General features: G+C 40.5%; 9 non-coding genes across 9 annotated transcripts; 5 read left to right on the top strand and 4 right to left on the bottom strand.

Moving 5' to 3' along the window:
• The first annotated feature begins 3,087 nt into the window (after positions 1-3,087).
• LOC145676965 (U2 spliceosomal RNA) lies at positions 3,088-3,280 on the top strand. Its single transcript, XR_014129559.1, has one exon. It is a non-coding gene; the product is annotated as a U2 spliceosomal RNA (small nuclear RNA).
• A 1,854-nt stretch (positions 3,281-5,134) lies between these two features.
• Positions 5,135-5,296, bottom strand: LOC145676938 (U1 spliceosomal RNA). Its single transcript, XR_014129533.1, has one exon. It is a non-coding gene; the product is annotated as a U1 spliceosomal RNA (small nuclear RNA).
• An 863-nt stretch (positions 5,297-6,159) lies between these two features.
• Positions 6,160-6,352, top strand: LOC145676966 (U2 spliceosomal RNA). The gene has a single exon (XR_014129560.1). It is a non-coding gene; the product is annotated as a U2 spliceosomal RNA (small nuclear RNA).
• A 1,854-nt stretch (positions 6,353-8,206) lies between these two features.
• On the bottom strand, positions 8,207-8,368 carry LOC145676939 (U1 spliceosomal RNA). Its single transcript, XR_014129534.1, has one exon. It is a non-coding gene; the product is annotated as a U1 spliceosomal RNA (small nuclear RNA).
• Positions 8,369-9,231: 863 nt separating this feature from the next.
• Positions 9,232-9,424, top strand: LOC145676976 (U2 spliceosomal RNA). The gene has a single exon (XR_014129570.1). It is a non-coding gene; the product is annotated as a U2 spliceosomal RNA (small nuclear RNA).
• A 1,855-nt stretch (positions 9,425-11,279) lies between these two features.
• LOC145676941 (U1 spliceosomal RNA) lies at positions 11,280-11,441 on the bottom strand. Its single transcript, XR_014129536.1, has one exon. It is a non-coding gene; the product is annotated as a U1 spliceosomal RNA (small nuclear RNA).
• A 5,641-nt stretch (positions 11,442-17,082) lies between these two features.
• On the top strand, positions 17,083-17,272 carry LOC145676921 (U2 spliceosomal RNA). Its single transcript, XR_014129523.1, has one exon. It is a non-coding gene; the product is annotated as a U2 spliceosomal RNA (small nuclear RNA).
• Positions 17,273-19,130: 1,858 nt separating this feature from the next.
• On the bottom strand, positions 19,131-19,292 carry LOC145676942 (U1 spliceosomal RNA). Its single transcript, XR_014129537.1, has one exon. It is a non-coding gene; the product is annotated as a U1 spliceosomal RNA (small nuclear RNA).
• An 863-nt stretch (positions 19,293-20,155) lies between these two features.
• On the top strand, positions 20,156-20,348 carry LOC145676967 (U2 spliceosomal RNA). The gene has a single exon (XR_014129561.1). It is a non-coding gene; the product is annotated as a U2 spliceosomal RNA (small nuclear RNA).
• The last annotated feature ends 323 nt before the right edge of the window (positions 20,349-20,671 follow it).

Below are 20,671 nucleotides of genomic sequence, written 5' to 3' on the forward strand. Positions count from 1 at the left end.
GGCCATATCTATTTTGGATTGAATGAAAGGTGTCTAACACCACTAACTCTCACCTCAGCTGTTGAAACATTGATAATATAAACCGGAAAACCGCGTGCTCTCGTCGTCCAGCGAACGTTATTATTTTCCCCACTATCATCTTACACGCTCAGATCTATCGACCCATCCAGCTCGCGGGGGAGCAGCTATAGCGGTTAAACACTCTATTCCACGGCGTCATATTCTACCCCCTAATCCACAACGCTACTCTGAACATGTGATCCAAACCATCTACTTTCCGTCTATTACATTCACAGTTGCCACTATTTACGTCCGATCTACCCAGCCGTTACCGTACCATTTTCTCACTTATCTTGACTTGAACTTCCGTACGTATATACTTCTAGCAGATATTAATTACGCCTCTCGCACTGCAGAGCAGCAACAGCGATTTACCGATTTCCTGGCAACTACCCATAGCACTCTTCTTCCCCTACCTCAACACACTCGACCCGCTAGCAATACCACCCCTGATGTAGCCATCGTGTCTAACAATCTTTTATCTCGGACGTCCGTGGAAATTCTTGGTTCTGTGGGCAGTGACCATCTACCGATCCTACTGACTCTCACACAGACTTTACCAAAAACTGATGACATCACTTCACCTCCTAAATATAACTTTACTGCAGCAAACTGGGATCGTTATCAAGAGCTTATCACCACCGACCTCGGCAACCTCACTCCCACACTGGACTCCATTGCCAACGTCGATCAACTTTGCGCTACACTTGAGACCGCAATAAACCACAGTACTGCATGTTCCATTCCAAAATACTCACAACCTAAGAGCCGTCCAAATCTCCCTTCTGGTGTATTAAATATCCTCGCACGATCTGATCAGTATTTGACTGAATATCACCGCACCAATGATCGCCACTTCTTACACTTACATCGCCAATTCCAGCGCATGGCAAAACATTATATTATTGCACGGAAGAGACTGAACTGGCGACTTTCGTGTAACCAGCTACGTGACGAGCGCAACCCCACTCGCTTCTGGAACCTCTTCAAACGCCTAACATTCCAGAAGCATAGACCCCAATATCCGTTAATTACTAATGGCACTGCCCCTACTACAGACTTGGAGAAAGCCACTCTCTTTGCCAACCATTTCGAGGCGGTTTTTACCACCCACTCATCGCCTCTCTTTATTCATCCTAGTGATCGGCACATAACTGCAGTCGGTGATCCAGAACAAGCACGCTTTGCGCCGAACTTCATTCAACTCCCTCAACCCGACGATCCACTACTGGCACCCATTACTTCAATCGAAATCTTAGAGGTCCTCAAATACCGCCGCAATACAGCACCAGGTAATGACAATATCTCATATCGTCAACTTCTCCATGCGCCTGCCATTTTTCTGCTCTTACTTGCACAGCTGTACTCCACAATACTAGCAACCGGCTATTTTCCTACGGCGTGGAAGCTTGCTAAGATAGTGGTCTTTTTAAAACCGCAAAAAGACCCCTCCTCAGTGGCATCATATCGGCCGATCAGTCTCACGAATGCTTTTAGTAAAACATTCGAACGTATCCTTATGAAACGTCTGCAGCCATACATTACCGACAAGGCAATCATTCCCCCTACTCAAGCTGGTTTCCGACCTTCCTTTGGCATTAACGACCAACTAGTCAAACTATCCTCCCTGCTGGTCAATCATTTTAACAAACGCCTCCCGTCAGTCCTAGTATCACTTGATATCGAAAAGGCTTTCGACACTGTTTGGCACGCTGGACTAATTTACAAACTTACCTCCCTTCTGCCGTTTCCCTACGTGCGGATAATAGCCCAGTTTCTCCACCATAGACGAGCATATATTCAGATTAATAACACCAAATCCCCAACCTTTATCCTTCGTGCCGGCGTTCCCCAAGGTTCCGTGCTCTCACCTCTCTTATATTTGCTCTATGTCGCCGATATGCCTCAACCGTCGCCTCCAGTCCATATGCTCCAATTTGCCGATGATACTGCGTATCTCGCACTTGGGTCTTCCGTTGACCAAATTAATCACATCCTTCAACGTGCGCTGGATAATCTTGTTGCCTGGAGCCTCAAATGGAAACTGAAACTGAATCCACTGAAAACCCAGATGACCTTATTTGGCCTCAAGAGGAATAAGTTCTGCCCTACCCGCAATCCTGAGCGCCTCACGATTACCCTCTTAGATTCTCGTCTTCCGGTCCACGATACCTTAACCTACCTTGGTGTCACATTCGATAAACACCTTACATGGAACGCCCACCTTCGTACTTTGGAAGCCAACATTCGCCGTCGGATTAATCTCCTTCGACATCTCAAAGGCACTACGTGGGGTCTGAATGCTAACTTACTTCTCTACACCTATAAGGTCTTCGTCCGACCGGCACTGACGCATGGCCATCTTGCCTGGCTATCGGCGACTACCAACTTTTATGCACGCCTCCAAATCCTCGAACGCTGTGCACTCCGCATAGCATATTCTCTACCGCAGCACACACCTACTGCCGAGGTCTACCGACGCACCACTATGCCTACACTTCTTCCTCATCTCCGACGCCTTCGCAGCCGCTACATCTTCCAGCGCATTTCAAATGCCCATCCTATACTTCACGAACTCCTGGACCAAACACCTACGGAGCCCAGATATGCATATCCGCCTGTCGATCATTTACTGGCCATTTATGAACAGGACAATTCGCCTGCGACGCACAACTCACTTCGCCGTATCTATCGCCACTACGGCCACATCCATAATCCATGATTCCACACATGGATATCTCCGTAGTTTAGCTTCCACCGTCTGAACACAACCATATTCCAATCTATGCAACATTCCATGCTCATCCCTACTCGACTTACCTCTACACACCTTTATTAGATGACGTATTTGCATCTTAATTGCATAACAGCCTGAGAACCTTCTCATATACATTCGCCACACCTTTTCCTCAATCACTGGCCATAGAGACGGCATAACCGTCTGCGGCCCGCCCATCCCCGGATGGGAATGAAAGCCTTGTGAAAAAAAAAAAAAAAAAAAAAAAAAAAAAAAAAAAAGCTCTCGTCATCGCTTCTCGGCCTTTTGGCTAAGATCAAAGTGTAGTATCTGTTCTTATCAGCTTAATATCTGATACGACCCACATTGTGGGTCCAGAATATTAAACTGATTTTTGGACTGAGGTGAGGTGGTTGTGGCTTGCCACACCCTCACCACGTGTCGGCCCAGCATTGCAGTACAGTTGGGATCGGCACACCTAAATCAAATTCAACCATAGTTCTTCTCTCTCATCTTGGTGGGTCATGGGTTCGAGTTCTACATGAAGCCTCATTCATGGTGCAAGTGACATTCTTTCTGCAAGATGGTCAAGGTCTGTCCGGAAAGTAATGTCACCACATTTATTTACATAATGTGGATTAGCATTATTCAATCTATTGCCCTCTTGCGTCGATCCATCTTTGGCAGCGTGATTTCCAATCAGCAAAGGCATCCTGGAAGGTCTGTGTTGGCAATGCGTTTAAAGCCATTTCAAAAGCTGCTTTCACCACGTCAATTGTTCTGTAACGATGTCCTTTCAGGGAGGATTTCGAACGGGGAAACAAAAAGAAGCCTGAGGGAGCCAAGTCCGGACTGTAGGATGGCAGAATTGCCACGTTAGATTTGGCCAGGTAATTGGTCACGCCCAGGACAGTGTGGGCTGGCGCATTGTCATGATAAAGTATCCAATCACCGCTGAATCCTTGCTCTCACTCAGTCTGTTGAGGACTTGTACGTGAAATTTAGACTTGTGTCCGGAGACACAAACTCATGGTGAACGATCCGCCTAATGTCAGAAAACACAATGAGCATAGTGTTGTGCGACGTCGACGTGTGCCATTTAGCATTTGCCTCTTTGTTTTGGCGTCGTATTGGAATGTCACCCATGATAACATTACCCAAAGAGTGAGAATCATTTTTACACAATCCCAAAACGTTTTCACAAATTTCCACTTGGCGAGAGTTTTCGGTCGTCAGTCAAAACCATTTCTTGGGACAAGTTTCGCACACACTTGACTCATGTGGAAATTCTTGTTCACAACGATGATAGTTTTTGAAATATTTAACACGTCGAAATCGAACATGTTTTAGTGGCGGTTCTTGAAGGAAGTCACATCAGTAAATATTTATAATTTACGAGAGGAAAGCTTTGAGTTTTTTTTTGATTAAAGAAAAACAACTGTTTTCTTCATTTTCTATTTTACAATATTCAATTTATATCCATCTTGTATTTGTCATTTTCTCATGTTCAATTTGTTGCCTATGAAAGTTATGAATATTTATTCTATTAATTTATTCAATTTCTCCATTTATATAGCTTTCCATTTATGTATTTTTATGCCAATAATAAATGTTGTATTTTGTTTAAAATCCTATTCGTTTCTCTCTTTTTAACTACTTTTATCACTTTTTATGTATTTGTTTCTTTAATTTCTTATTTTATTTATTTATTTTTTTAAATGAATACTGGTGATACGATGGAATGATTTTTTTTTTTTTTACTTTATTACAGAGAGAATAAGAAGAAGAAAAAATGAAATCATTCAGTTTAACACCCCATTTTTTTTTTTTTTTTTTTTGAACTTCAGGCTAAAAGTAAGGGGTAAGACAAGTGAGTGATGATGGAAAATTTGGTGGAATGAGAATGTGTGTGAAATCCCAGGGACACGATATTGTTGATCACAAATTTACTTGTGTGGGTATCGAAGTAAGTGCTCTAGCACTGAGCCTGCCACATTTGGGAGAAAATGAAGTAACATGTAGCGAAGGGCCATGCTACGTTGAGAATACTAGTCCTCGTTGGATCACCAAAGTGAAGCAGTGTTAGTACTTGGATAGATGGACTGCTTGGATATATCACGTTTTGTAGTTTCCGTATGAATCAGGATATATATCTGTAAGAAGTGAGAGTGGGAAATGTTTCAGTTTTACACGCACGGCACAGTTTAAAGGCTACACAAGACGGATGATTATGAAAGTCTGAGAACACTCACAACTACAAACCGAAACCATCGCAGTAGTAGTTGGCACTCTACCACTGAGCTTCCCAACTAGTGTCTATGTTTGAATTGTTTTATTCCGGGACAGCGCGAACGCAGTCCCGACTAACAAAAATTACGCGCCCGAGATACCCACGTTTGGGGTATTCGCGGGGGTCAACCCAACCGAAGTGCAATGGAAGGATCTCACCCCGGGGGAACCGCCTTGCTGATCACGGTAGCCCCTACGCCAGGTAAGTATGCTGATGAAATCCAAGTCATTTGCCCAATCAAACTGCGTCAACGAATCGACAGTGAGAGGTTACAATTATACCACAAACATAGATGTGTTGTCTGCACTAGTACTCATTTTAATGTAGGCAGAAAAGTCACTAGGAAATAGAAAACACAGAAAATAGAAACATTTTTATATGATGACGAGAAATTACCTGCCTGCACTCGGTTACTACCATCAGTGAGCAATCTACTGCCATCTGTTGGCATTTCTTCTTGTTTTACGTCTTGAACATCGGCACAACAGAGAGGAATAAAATGATTATGGTATAGTTTACAGCTATTTATGTTTTCAAATGTACGTATATGTAGTTGGTTGTGCTTTCTTGAAGATATTTGATGCCTATTTCCAACTGTGTAACGCAAACCGAAACTGTTCTATCTGTGAGCGCACTATTGCTATGCAACAATTTTCTGGCTGTTTACAATACGAAAACAATAACATTTAACAATGGAATGATTGGGAAATAATCCATGAAAAGCTGATGAAACATTGAGATTGCTTTAATAAATGTAATTTTCCGATTTCATGCAATATATACTGGATGTTGTGAATGGCACCAACATGGCGGATGGGTTGCTTAGCAGCTTTGTATGTATAGGGACTTCTTAAATATATGCTAGTAGTGCAATTTCAAATCTAGATAGAACCGCAAATTACACAAGCATGAAATTGAACGCACTTATTGGAACCAAATAGCAGCGTCTAAGATTTACATTTATTTGGGCCATATCTATTTTGGATTGAATGAAAGGTGTCTAACACCACTAACTCTCACCTCAGCTGTTGAAACATTGATAATATAAACCGGAAAACCGCGTGCTCTCGTCATCGCTTCTCGGCCTTTTGGCTAAGATCAAAGTGTAGTATCTGTTCTTATCAGCTTAATATCTGATACGACCCACATTGTGGGTCCAGAATATTAAACTGATTTTTGGACTGAGGTGAGGTGGTTGTGGCTTGCCACACCCTCACCACGTGTCGGCCCAGCATTGCAGTACAGTTGGGATCGGCACACCTAAATCAAATTCAACCATAGTTCTTCTCTCTCATCTTGGTGGGTCATGGGTTCGAGTTCTACATGAAGCCTCATTCATGGTGCAAGTGACATTCTTTCTGCAAGATGGTCAAGGTCTGTCCGGAAAGTAATGTCACCACATTTATTTACATAATGTGGATTAGCATTATTCAATCTATTGCCCTCTTGCGTCGATCCATCTTTGGCAGCGTGATTTCCAATCAGCAAAGGCATCCTGGAAGGTCTGTGTTGGCAATGCGTTTAAAGCCATTTCAAAAGCTGCTTTCACCACGTCAATTGTTCTGTAACGATGTCCTTTCAGGGAGGATTTCGAACGGGGAAACAAAAAGAAGCCTGAGGGAGCCAAGTCCGGACTGTAGGATGGCAGAATTGCCACGTTAGATTTGGCCAGGTAATTGGTCACGCCCAGGACAGTGTGGGCTGGCGCATTGTCATGATAAAGTATCCAATCACCGCTGAATCCTTGCTCTCACTCAGTCTGTTGAGGACTTGTACGTGAAATTTAGACTTGTGTCCGGAGACACAAACTCATGGTGAACGATCCGCCTAATGTCAGAAAACACAATGAGCATAGTGTTGTGCGACGTCGACGTGTGCCATTTAGCATTTGCCTCTTTGTTTTGGCGTCGTATTGGAATGTCACCCATGATAACATTACCCAAAGAGTGAGAATCATTTTTACACAATCCCAAAACGTTTTCACAAATTTCCACTTGGCGAGAGTTTTCGGTCGTCAGTCAAAACCATTTCTTGGGACAAGTTTCGCACACACTTGACTCATGTGGAAATTCTTGTTCACAACGATGATAGTTTTTGAAATATTTAACACGTCGAAATCGAACATGTTTTAGTGGCGGTTCTTGAAGGAAGTCACATCAGTAAATATTTATAATTTACGAGAGGAAAGCTTTGAGTTTTTTTTTGATTAAAGAAAAACAACTGTTTTCTTCATTTTCTATTTTACAATATTCAATTTATATCCATCTTGTATTTGTCATTTTCTCATGTTCAATTTGTTGCCTATGAAAGTTATGAATATTTATTCTATTAATTTATTCAATTTCTCCATTTATATAGCTTTCCATTTATGTATTTTTATGCCAATAATAAATGTTGTATTTTGTTTAAAATCCTATTCGTTTCTCTCTTTTTAACTACTTTTATCACTTTTTATGTATTTGTTTCTTTAATTTCTTATTTTATTTATTTATTTTTTTAAATGAATACTGGTGATACGATGGAATGATTTTTTTTTTTTTTACTTTATTACAGAGAGAATAAGAAGAAGAAAAAATGAAATCATTCAGTTTAACACCCCATTTTTTTTTTTTTTTTTTTTGAACTTCAGGCTAAAAGTAAGGGGTAAGACAAGTGAGTGATGATGGAAAATTTGGTGGAATGAGAATGTGTGTGAAATCCCAGGGACACGATATTGTTGATCACAAATTTACTTGTGTGGGTATCGAAGTAAGTGCTCTAGCACTGAGCCTGCCACATTTGGGAGAAAATGAAGTAACATGTAGCGAAGGGCCATGCTACGTTGAGAATACTAGTCCTCGTTGGATCACCAAAGTGAAGCAGTGTTAGTACTTGGATAGATGGACTGCTTGGATATATCACGTTTTGTAGTTTCCGTATGAATCAGGATATATATCTGTAAGAAGTGAGAGTGGGAAATGTTTCAGTTTTACACGCACGGCACAGTTTAAAGGCTACACAAGACGGATGATTATGAAAGTCTGAGAACACTCACAACTACAAACCGAAACCATCGCAGTAGTAGTTGGCACTCTACCACTGAGCTTCCCAACTAGTGTCTATGTTTGAATTGTTTTATTCCGGGACAGCGCGAACGCAGTCCCGACTAACAAAAATTACGCGCCCGAGATACCCACGTTTGGGGTATTCGCGGGGGTCAACCCAACCGAAGTGCAATGGAAGGATCTCACCCCGGGGGAACCGCCTTGCTGATCACGGTAGCCCCTACGCCAGGTAAGTATGCTGATGAAATCCAAGTCATTTGCCCAATCAAACTGCGTCAACGAATCGACAGTGAGAGGTTACAATTATACCACAAACATAGATGTGTTGTCTGCACTAGTACTCATTTTAATGTAGGCAGAAAAGTCACTAGGAAATAGAAAACACAGAAAATAGAAACATTTTTATATGATGACGAGAAATTACCTGCCTGCACTCGGTTACTACCATCAGTGAGCAATCTACTGCCATCTGTTGGCATTTCTTCTTGTTTTACGTCTTGAACATCGGCACAACAGAGAGGAATAAAATGATTATGGTATAGTTTACAGCTATTTATGTTTTCAAATGTACGTATATGTAGTTGGTTGTGCTTTCTTGAAGATATTTGATGCCTATTTCCAACTGTGTAACGCAAACCGAAACTGTTCTATCTGTGAGCGCACTATTGCTATGCAACAATTTTCTGGCTGTTTACAATACGAAAACAATAACATTTAACAATGGAATGATTGGGAAATAATCCATGAAAAGCTGATGAAACATTGAGATTGCTTTAATAAATGTAATTTTCCGATTTCATGCAATATATACTGGATGTTGTGAATGGCACCAACATGGCGGATGGGTTGCTTAGCAGCTTTGTATGTATAGGGACTTCTTAAATATATGCTAGTAGTGCAATTTCAAATCTAGATAGAACCGCAAATTACACAAGCATGAAATTGAACGCACTTATTGGAACCAAATAGCAGCGTCTAAGATTTACATTTATTTGGGCCATATCTATTTTGGATTGAATGAAAGGTGTCTAACACCACTAACTCTCACCTCAGCTGTTGAAACATTGATAATATAAACCGGAAAACCGCGTGCTCTCGTCATCGCTTCTCGGCCTTTTGGCTAAGATCAAAGTGTAGTATCTGTTCTTATCAGCTTAATATCTGATACGACCCACATTGTGGTTCCAGAATATTAAACTGATTTTTGGACTGAGGTGAGGTGGTTGTGGCTTGCCACACCCTCACCACGTGTCGGCCCAGCATTGCAGTACAGTTGGGATCGGCACACCTAAATCAAATTCAACCATAGTTCTTCTCTCTCATCTTGGTGGGTCATGGGTTCGAGTTCTACATGAAGCCTCATTCATGGTGCAAGTGACATTCTTTCTGCAAGATGGTCAAGGTCTGTCCGGAAAGTAATGTCACCACATTTATTTACATAATGTGGATTAGCATTATTCAATCTATTGCCCTCTTGCGTCGATCCATCTTTGGCAGCGTGATTTCCAATCAGCAAAGGCATCCTGGAAGGTCTGTGTTGGCAATGCGTTTAAAGCCATTTCAAAAGCTGCTTTCACCACGTCAATTGTTCTGTAACGATGTCCTTTCAGGGAGGATTTCGAACGGGGAAACAAAAAGAAGCCTGAGGGAGCCAAGTCCGGACTGTAGGATGGCAGAATTGCCACGTTAGATTTGGCCAGGTAATTGGTCACGCCCAGGACAGTGTGGGCTGGCGCATTGTCATGATAAAGTATCCAATCACCGCTGAATCCTTGCTCTCACTCAGTCTGTTGAGGACTTGTACGTGAAATTTAGACTTGTGTCCGGAGACACAAACTCATGGTGAACGATCCGCCTAATGTCAGAAAACACAATGAGCATAGTGTTGTGCGACGTCGACGTGTGCCATTTAGCATTTGCCTCTTTGTTTTGGCGTCGTATTGGAATGTCACCCATGATAACATTACCCAAAGAGTGAGAATCATTTTTACACAATCCCAAAACGTTTTCACAAATTTCCACTTGGCGAGAGTTTTCGGTCGTCAGTCAAAACCATTTCTTGGGACAAGTTTCGCACACACTTGACTCATGTGGAAATTCTTGTTCACAACGATGATAGTTTTTGAAATATTTAACACGTCGAAATCGAACATGTTTTAGTGGCGGTTCTTGAAGGAAGTCACATCAGTAAATATTTATAATTTACGAGAGGAAAGCTTTGAGTTTTTTTTTGATTAAAGAAAAACAACTGTTTTCTTCATTTTCTATTTTACAATATTCAATTTATATCCATCTTGTATTTGTCATTTTCTCATGTTCAATTTGTTGCCTATGAAAGTTATGAATATTTATTCTATTAATTTATTCAATTTCTCCATTTATATAGCTTTCCATTTATGTATTTTTATGCCAATAATAAATGTTGTATTTTGTTTAAAATCCTATTCGTTTCTCTCTTTTTAACTACTTTTATCACTTTTTATGTATTTGTTTCTTTAATTTCTTATTTTATTTATTTATTTTTTTAAATGAATACTGGTGATACGATGGAATGATTTTTTTTTTTTTTACTTTATTACAGAGAGAATAAGAAGAAGAAAAAATGAAATCATTCAGTTTAACACCCCATTTTTTTTTTTTTTTTTTTTTGAACTTCAGGCTAAAAGTAAGGGGTAAGACAAGTGAGTGATGATGGAAAATTTGGTGGAATGAGAATGTGTGTGAAATCCCAGGGACACGATATTGTTGATCACAAATTTACTTGTGTGGGTATCGAAGTAAGTGCTCTAGCACTGAGCCTGCCACATTTGGGAGAAAATGAAGTAACATGTAGCGAAGGGCCATGCTACGTTGAGAATACTAGTCCTCGTTGGATCACCAAAGTGAAGCAGTGTTAGTACTTGGATAGATGGACTGCTTGGATATATCACGTTTTGTAGTTTCCGTATGAATCAGGATATATATCTGTAAGAAGTGAGAGTGGGAAATGTTTCAGTTTTACACGCACGGCACAGTTTAAAGGCTACACAAGACGGATGATTATGAAAGTCTGAGAACACTCACAACTACAAACCGAAACCATCGCAGTAGTAGTTGGCACTCTACCACTGAGCTTCCCAACTAGTGTCTATGTTTGAATTGTTTTATTCCGGGACAGCGCGAACGCAGTCCCGACTAACAAAAATTACGCGCCCGAGATACCCACGTTTGGGGTATTCGCGGGGGTCAACCCAACCGAAGTGCAATGGAAGGATCTCACCCCGGGGGAACCGCCTTGCTGATCACGGTAGCCCCTACGCCAGGTAAGTATGCTGATGAAATCCAAGTCATTTGCCCAATCAAACTGCGTCAACGAATCGACAGTGAGAGGTTACAATTATACCACAAACATAGATGTGTTGTCTGCACTAGTACTCATTTTAATGTAGGCAGAAAAGTCACTAGGAAATAGAAAACACAGAAAATAGAAACATTTTTATATGATGACGAGAAATTACCTGCCTGCACTCGGTTACTACCATCAGTGAGCAATCTACTGCCATCTGTTGGCATTTCTTCTTGTTTTACGTCTTGAACATCGGCACAACAGAGAGGAATAAAATGATTATGGTATAGTTTACAGCTATTTATGTTTTCAAATGTACGTATATGTAGTTGGTTGTGCTTTCTTGAAGATATTTGATGCCTATTTCCAACTGTGTAACGCAAACCGAAACTGTTCTATCTGTGAGCGCACTATTGCTATGCAACAATTTTCTGGCTGTTTACAATACGAAAACAATAACATTTAACAATGGAATGATTGGGAAATAATCCATGAAAAGCTGATGAAACATTGAGATTGCTTTAATAAATGTAATTTTCCGATTTCATGCAATATATACTGGATGTTGTGAATGGCACCAACATGGCGGATGGGTTGCTTAGCAGCTTTGTATGTATAGGGACTTCTTAAATATATGCTAGTAGTGCAATTTCAAATCTAGATAGAACCGCAAATTACACAAGCATGAAATTGAACGCACTTATTGGAACCAAATAGCAGCGTCTAAGATTTACATTTATTTGGGCCATATCTATTTTGGATTGAATGAAAGGTGTCTAACACCACTAACTCTCACCCCAGCTGTTGAAACATTGATAATATAAACCGGAAAACCGCGTGCTCTCGTCATCGCTTCTCGGCCTTTTGGCTAAGATCAAAGTGTAGTATCACACGTGTTTGAATTGGCTGGGGGGTGGTCGGTGTCGGTCGCGTTAGGTGTTAGGGATCCCCGTAGTTTCTCTCCCATTGCAGGTGGGCGCTTTCGAGCTGCTACTGCTTGGGCGAGATAAATTGATGACCTTCCCTGCTTCTAGATAGACGAATTGATCACGGGCTCGCAACTCCCTGATCAACCGATGTAGTCAATGATTTGATGGTTCCTGATTGGTGTTAGGGATCCCCTGGATTCTCTCCCATTGCAGGTGGGCGCTTTTGAGCTGCTACTGCTTGGGCGGCATTGATTGACGACCTTCCTTTCTTTTAGCTGTCGGAATACACGTATATAGACGAATAGATCGTGGGCTGGCAGCTTACTAATTAGCTGTAATCGATAAACTGTCTGAACTTCAATCGAAATGGAAACAATCCCGCCACTACGAAGGGACGGCAGCACTCTCATTGTACGTTTTCCCACAACGGATCATTTTAACTGTACGGAGAGGGGCTGCCGAGCTGCCTTCAAATCAAAAGCATGGACCTCTACAAGAGCCTCAGTTGAAAGACACCTGCTGAGAGACCATAACGTGAGAATAACACAAACAAAAAATATATGTGGTCGATGCAGATCGGAGCTGGGAAGGAGACCAACAGGTCATACCTGCAACGCTACGACCCCAGCTGATATGAAAGAAAACGAGAGGGAGGTTTTTGCATATAAATGCGAAAAATGTGGTGAGACTTTCCCGAATACAAGAGCCCTACGCAACCATCTGCAGTGGCATAAATATAGAGGGGACAGAAATACCCCTGAGAGGTTGATTACTACTAACAATACAAGGACGAATCCTGGAACGCACAGTGAAAAGACTCTTCAAGTTAATGAAGAGCTCGAAGATGGGGAACTGCGTGACGAATATTTAACTGAACAGCAAGCCGAAACGCACGGTGATGACACGGTGATACGAACAGAGGATGGGCAGGATATGGGTGATCCCTCGCAGAGCGAGGAAGCCCTGGGAACCACAAATAATGAACCTGACGAAACGAATGAGGGTTCCCAATACGAATATGCCTCAGATAGCATGATCGAAAAGATGGTCAACAGAATCCTGGATGAAAACACAGATGAAAACTCACAAATTGAATCTCTATTAGCAATAAGCAGATGCGAGATAGAAAGACAACTTTACGAGAGCTTCCAGTCTCACGATATAGAACAAATTCCTGATACTCCAGGAGTAGATCCTGATATAATTACGACCATCGCTGAGGTCCATAATTGGCCACCTCCTGACCCCCATGAGGATGAGCACCAAATGGCTGAGGTATCTACCAATATAATCTCTGAACCGTTGCATTTAAATATTGAAGCTGTAGAGGCAACGACGAAAGGAGATACACTTGATGCAACTAATAGTGAAAACACATCACCAAAAATGTCAAACCAAAGAGACAACAATACAAATCAACTAGTGATTCCTGAAAAAGACCTTATCAACACCACTAATCAAGTAATAGACACTGATAGTTTGACTGAACAGATGTCCGATACAAGAATTTCTTCTAATGATAGAGACGCAATAACTGACTCAGACAGCGAGTCGGAAGATGAACAAAACGTCTCACAAGGGGATGCCGATATAGAAGTCGAGATAGACCCAATTAATAGCAATGAAGATAATATTCTCATTAATGTAAACGATGACTCACAACTTCATATACTTTTCCTCAATAGACTGAAAAGGTTAAGACAAACAGAAAACAGTAATGAGGAATGGGAGGAATTCCAAAATATTTTATCTGAACTGATTGTTGAAGCCTCCAAGATACTGAAACTTAAACCAAAAAGACCAGTCGTAAACAATAAGAAACCTATTGATATAGAGGATGCCAAAACAATCCAGAGAATATATAGACTGAACAGGAGAAAAGCGATTAGATTAATAACTGAAGGACAAAAACTTGAGTGCCCAATTGAAAAGAAAGTAATAGAACAATATTTTAAGAACCTGTGGGAAGAAAAGTGCTATGACGAATCGGTCTTTGAAAACTTTGATTTTAAAGCCGAAAACGAGATATTAGCAGAACCATTCACCCCTGAAGAAGTAGTCAAACGATTAAGAAAGGCTGAAAACTCCTCCCCTGGAGAAGACAGAATCACCTACAAACACTGGAAGACACTTGACCCGAGTGGTAAGTTACTGGCCGAAATATTCAACATTTGCCTGAAATATAGAAAAATCCCGAAGGAATGGAAACACGGAAACACAATCTTAATCCACAAAAAGGGAGACCCAAATGATATTCAAAATTATAGGCCGATAACTATAACAAATACCATTGCTAAATTGTATGCTGGGTGCTGGGCCTCTAGATTAATGAAATGGATAAATGAAGAAGGAGCCATTTGTAGATCCCAAAAAGGGTTTATGCCTTTTGACGGGGTCCTGGAGTTAAATTACATAATTGAAACGAGAATCCAAGAAGCAAGACAAGAAAAAATAGATTTATGCATGGCTCAACTTGACTGCTCCAACGCATTTGGTAGTCTCCCTCACAAAACAATATTTGAAGTACTGAAAAGAACAAACGCGGGAGAAACAATGGTAGCAATAGTAGAAGACATGTACAATAATTCGACCTCGACAATTTCAACACCTACTGGTTTGACTGACCCAATCAAGATCAAAACGGGAATAAAACAAGGATGTCCCCTCAGCGGTCTGCTATTTATTTTAGCCTTAGACCCTATAATTAGGAAGTTCGAATCCGATAACCATATGCACAAAATACTAGCATACGCAGACGACATTACTCTACTGAATACATCAGCTGACGCGTTACAAGATAATGTAGACTCTTTAGTGAAAGAATTACAAAAGATCAACTTAACAACAAACCCACTCAAAAGCGTATGCACATGGATCTCAGGCAAAACCCCTGCTGGATGTAGGAATATGCAGTTAAAAATTGGTGATGACACAATAAAATGCATTAAAGATGGTGAAGAAACTATCTTTTTAGGTAAACCAGTCGGCTTCAACATAACTAAAGACGAATTTAGTGTAAATAAAATTATATCAAAAGGTTTGAAAATACTGGCCTCAAAACTTGCACCCTGGCAAAGAATAGACGCCATGAAGAGCTTCTTTTTCCCATCCCTTCACTTCGAAATGAGAACAAATCAAAGAAGTAAAGGTGAATGGAAGAAACTAGACGATGCCCTGAGACCTCTCTTTAAGAAGACTTTGAACGTCCCGAAGGAAGCCTCCAACCTATATCTCTACGGAGGTAGAGCACAGGGACTGTGTGGTATCCCTCTTGCAGCGGAATGCGCCGATATAGCCTCTATTGATAGCGCTTTTAAGCTTTTAACGTCAATAGACATGGACATAAGAATTTTAGCTAATAACGAACTATCAAAAACAATAAGAGGAAGGATCGGTAAGGAAATAGAAGATGAAGACAAAAGCAAATATCTATCGGCCAACATGGAAGAGTCATACAAAACTACAACAAATGCGTACAAAAACTCCTGGACGGTAGCGCGGAAGGCATCCAACAGATTAAAATGCAAATGGACATTTCAAAATAGCCTACCAAACATTGAATTCAAGGGGAGGACAATAAAACCAACGCAAAGATTGCAAGTTTCAAAAAGATTGAGAGGAGGTTTACAAGAGGAAAAGGGCACGGAATTATTGCAATATGTGAACCAAGGTAAGACCATTGAGTGTGTGGGCGCAAGTAGAGCCAGCACCCACTTCTTACAAGACGGCCAATATACGAGATTTGCTGACTGGCGATTTATACACAGAGCCAGGTTAAACTTAGTACCCCTAAATGGCGTCAAAAAATGGAATGGCGGAAACAAGCAGTGCAGAAGATGTGGATATGAAAATGAAACACTACCCCACGTCTTGAACCACTGCATGAGATATTCTGATGCCATGCAAAAGAGGCATAATGCAATAGTCAATAGAGTAAAAAAGGCCGCCGAGAAAAAGTTTAGAGTTGAAGCCGAAAATCAGCAGGTCGTTGAGGGTAACAGATGCAGACCAGACTTGTTACTGGTCAAAGATAATAAAGCCTATATAGTAGACGTAACGGTTCCCTTTGAAAATAGACTGGAAGCCGTTGAAAATGCAAGACAGGAGAAAATCCAGAAATATGACGAGGTCAAGACCAGACTAATGGAGAAGTTTTTAGAGGTAGAAATAATCCCAATAATAGTTGGAGCACTGGGCAGTTGGGATCCACAAAATGATCATTTTTTAAGAAAATTGTGTTCCAAATCCTACCTAAGTTTAATGAAAAAATTGTGCGTAAGTGACACAATTAGATGGTCCCGCGACATCTATATTGAACACATAACAGGCCAGAAACAATACTAGGAATGACACCAGAAGCACTAACTAAACAAATAAGCTGATTTTTAAGACACCTTTCTAAAGGATTGTTTGAAGTGATAATACCCTCCCATTCTCATTTTACTGTTGTTGACATATATACACGCCATATAAAATCAGAATGAAGCTTTTTTAATTATAACAAATTCAAACAAACTTTTAGTAAGTCTGACCTATATCCTTACCAATATCCCTTTTTTATCTATAAATTTATTTTATTCTTTTTATGCTTAAAGTGACGAAACCAATCGGTCGATAACATTTATTCTTTTAGTATATATATAACGAGAAACACTGTATATTTTAGCTTAATTGACGAACCTAATGGGTTAAATTCTATCCCATAATGAAAGTAACAAACATGTATCGGGACATCTGTTCTTATCAGCTTAATATCTGATACGACCCACATTGTGGGTCCAGAATATTAAACTGATTTTTGGACTGAGGTGAGGTGGTTGTGGCTTGCCACACCCTCACCACGTGTCGGCCCAGCATTGCAGTACAGTTGGGATCGGCACACCTAAATCAAATTCAACCATAGTTCTTCTCTCTCATCTTGGTGGGTCATGGGTTCGAGTTCTACATGAAGCCTCATTCATGGTGCAAGTGACATTCTTTCTGCAAGATGGTCAAGGTCTGTCCGGAAAGTAATGTCACCACATTTATTTACATAATGTGGATTAGCATTATTCAATCTATTGCCCTCTTGCGTCGATCCATCTTTGGCAGCGTGATTTCCAATCAGCAAAGGCATCCTGGAAGGTCTGTGTTGGCAATGCGTTTAAAGCCATTTCAAAAGCTGCTTTCACCACGTCAATTGTTCTGTAACGATGTCCTTTCAGGGAGGATTTCGAACGGGGAAACAAAAAGAAGCCTGAGGGAGCCAAGTCCGGACTGTAGGATGGCAGAATTGCCACGTTAGATTTGGCCAGGTAATTGGTCACGCCCAGGACAGTGTGGGCTGGCGCATTGTCATGATAAAGTATCCAATCACCGCTGAATCCTTGCTCTCACTCAGTCTGTTGAGGACTTGTACGTGAAATTTAGACTTGTGTCCGGAGACACAAACTCATGGTGAACGATCCGCCTAATGTCAGAAAACACAATGAGCATAGTGTTGTGCGACGTCGACGTGTGCCATTTAGCATTTGCCTCTTTGTTTTGGCGTCGTATTTGAATGTCACCCATGATAACATTACCCAAAGAGTGAGAATCATTTTTACACAATCCCAAAACGTTTTCACAAATTTCCACTTGGCGAGAGTTTTCGGTCGTCAGTCAAAACCATTTCTTGGGACAAGTTTCGCACACACTTGACTCATGTGGAAATTCTTGTTCACAACGATGATAGTTTTTGAAATATTTAACACGTCGAAATCGAACATGTTTTAGTGGCGGTTCTTGAAGGAAGTCACATCAGTAAATATTTATAATTTACGAGAGGAAAGCTTTGAGTTTTTTTTTGATTAAAGAAAAACAACTGTTTTCTTCATTTTCTATTTTACAATATTCAATTTATATCCATCTTGTATTTGTCATTTTCTCATGTTCAATTTGTTGCCTATGAAAGTTATGAATATTTATTCTATTAATTTATTCAATTTCTCCATTTATATAGCTTTCCATTTATGTATTTTTATGCCAATAATAAATGTTGTATTTTGTTTAAAATCCTATTCGTTTCTCTCTTTTTAACTACTTTTATCACTTTTTATGTATTTGTTTCTTTAATTTCTTATTTTATTTATTTATTTTTTTAAATGAATACTGGTGATACGATGGAATGATTTTTTTTTTTTTTACTTTATTACAGAGAGAATAAGAAGAAGAAAAAATGAAATCATTCAGTTTAACACCCCATTTTTTTTTTTTTTTTTTTTTTTTGAACTTCAGGCTAAAAGTAAGGGGTAAGACAAGTGAGTGATGATGGAAAATTTGGTGGAATGAGAATGTGTGTGAAATCCCAGGGACACGATATTGTTGATCACAAATTTACTTGTGTGGGTATCGAAGTAAGTGCTCTAGCACTGAGCCTGCCACATTTGGGAGAAAATGAAGTAACATGTAGCGAAGGGCCATGCTACGTTGAGAATACTAGTCCTCGTTGGATCACCAAAGTGAAGCAGTGTTAGTACTTGGATAGATGGACTGCTTGGATATATCACGTTTTGTAGTTTCCGTATGAATCAGGATATATATCTGTAAGAAGTGAGAGTGGGAAATGTTTCAGTTTTACACGCACGGCACAGTTTAAAGGCTACACAAGACGGATGATTATGAAAGTCTGAGAACACTCACAACTACAAACCGAAACCATCGCAGTAGTAGTTGGCACTCTACCACTGAGCTTCCCAACTAGTGTCTATGTTTGAATTGTTTTATTCCGGGACAGCGCGAACGCAGTCCCGACTAACAAAAATTACGCGCCCGAGATACCCACGTTTGGGGTATTCGCGGGGGTCAACCCAACCGAAGTGCAATGGAAGGATCTCACCCCGGGGGAACCGCCTTGCTGATCACGGTAGCCCCTACGCCAGGTAAGTATGCTGATGAAATCCAAGTCATTTGCCCAATCAAACTGCGTCAACGAATCGACAGTGAGAGGTTACAATTATACCACAAACATAGATGTGTTGTCTGCACTAGTACTCATTTTAATGTAGGCAGAAAAGTCACTAGGAAATAGAAAACACAGAAAATAGAAACATTTTTATATGATGACGAGAAATTACCTGCCTGCACTCGGTTACTACCATCAGTGAGCAATCTACTGCCATCTGTTGGCATTTCTTCTTGTTTTACGTCTTGAACATCGGCACAACAGAGAGGAATAAAATGATTATGGTATAGTTTACAGCTATTTATGTTTTCAAATGTACGTATATGTAGTTGGTTGTGCTTTCTTGAAGATATTTGATGCCTATTTCCAACTGTGTAACGCAAACCGAAACTGTTCTATCTGTGAGCGCACTATTGCTATGCAACAATTTTCTGGCTGTTTACAATACGAAAACAATAACATTTAACAATGGAATGATTGGGAAATAATCCATGAAAAGCTGATGAAACATTGAGATTGCTTTAATAAATGTAATTTTCCGATTTCATGCAATATATACTGGATGTTGTGAATGGCACCAACATGGCGGATGGGTTGCTTAGCAGCTTTGTATGTATAGGGACTTCTTAAATATATGCTAGTAGTGCAATTTCAAATCTAGATAGAACCGCAAATTACACAAGCATGAAATTGAACGCACTTATTGGAACCAAATAGCAGCGTCTAAGATTTACATTTATTTGGGCCATATCTATTTTGGATTGAATGAAAGGTGTCTAACACCACTAACTCTCACCTCAGCTGTTGAAACATTGATAATATAAACCGGAAAACCGCGTGCTCTCGTCATCGCTTCTCGGCCTTTTGGCTAAGATCAAAGTGTAGTATCTGTTCTTATCAGCTTAATATCTGATACGACCCACATTGTGGGTCCAGAATATTAAACTGATTTTTGGACTGAGGTGAGGTGGTTGTGGCTTGCCACACCCTCACCACGTGTCGGCCCAGCATTGCAGTACAGTTGGGATCGGCACACCTAAATCAAATTCAACCATAGTTCTTCTCTCTCATCTTGGTGGGTCATGGGTTCGAGTTCTACATGAAGCCTCATTCATGGTGCAAGTGACATTCTTTCTGCAAGATGGTCAAGGTCTGTCCGGAAAGTAATGTCACCACATTTATTTACATAATGTGGATTAGCATTATTCAATCTATTGCCCTCTTGCGTCGATCCATCTTTGGCAGCGTGATTTCCAATCAGCAAAGGCATCCTGGAAGGTCTGTGTTGGCAATGCGTTTAAAGCCATTTCAAAAGCTGCTTTCACCACGTCAATTGTTCTGTAACGATGTCCTTTCAGGGAGGA

Source organism: Thermobia domestica, unplaced genomic scaffold, assembly GCF_964235325.1.
Source record: "Thermobia domestica unplaced genomic scaffold, izTheDome1.hap1.1 HAP1_SCAFFOLD_490, whole genome shotgun sequence".
Taxonomy (NCBI): domain Eukaryota; kingdom Metazoa; phylum Arthropoda; class Insecta; order Zygentoma; family Lepismatidae; genus Thermobia; species Thermobia domestica.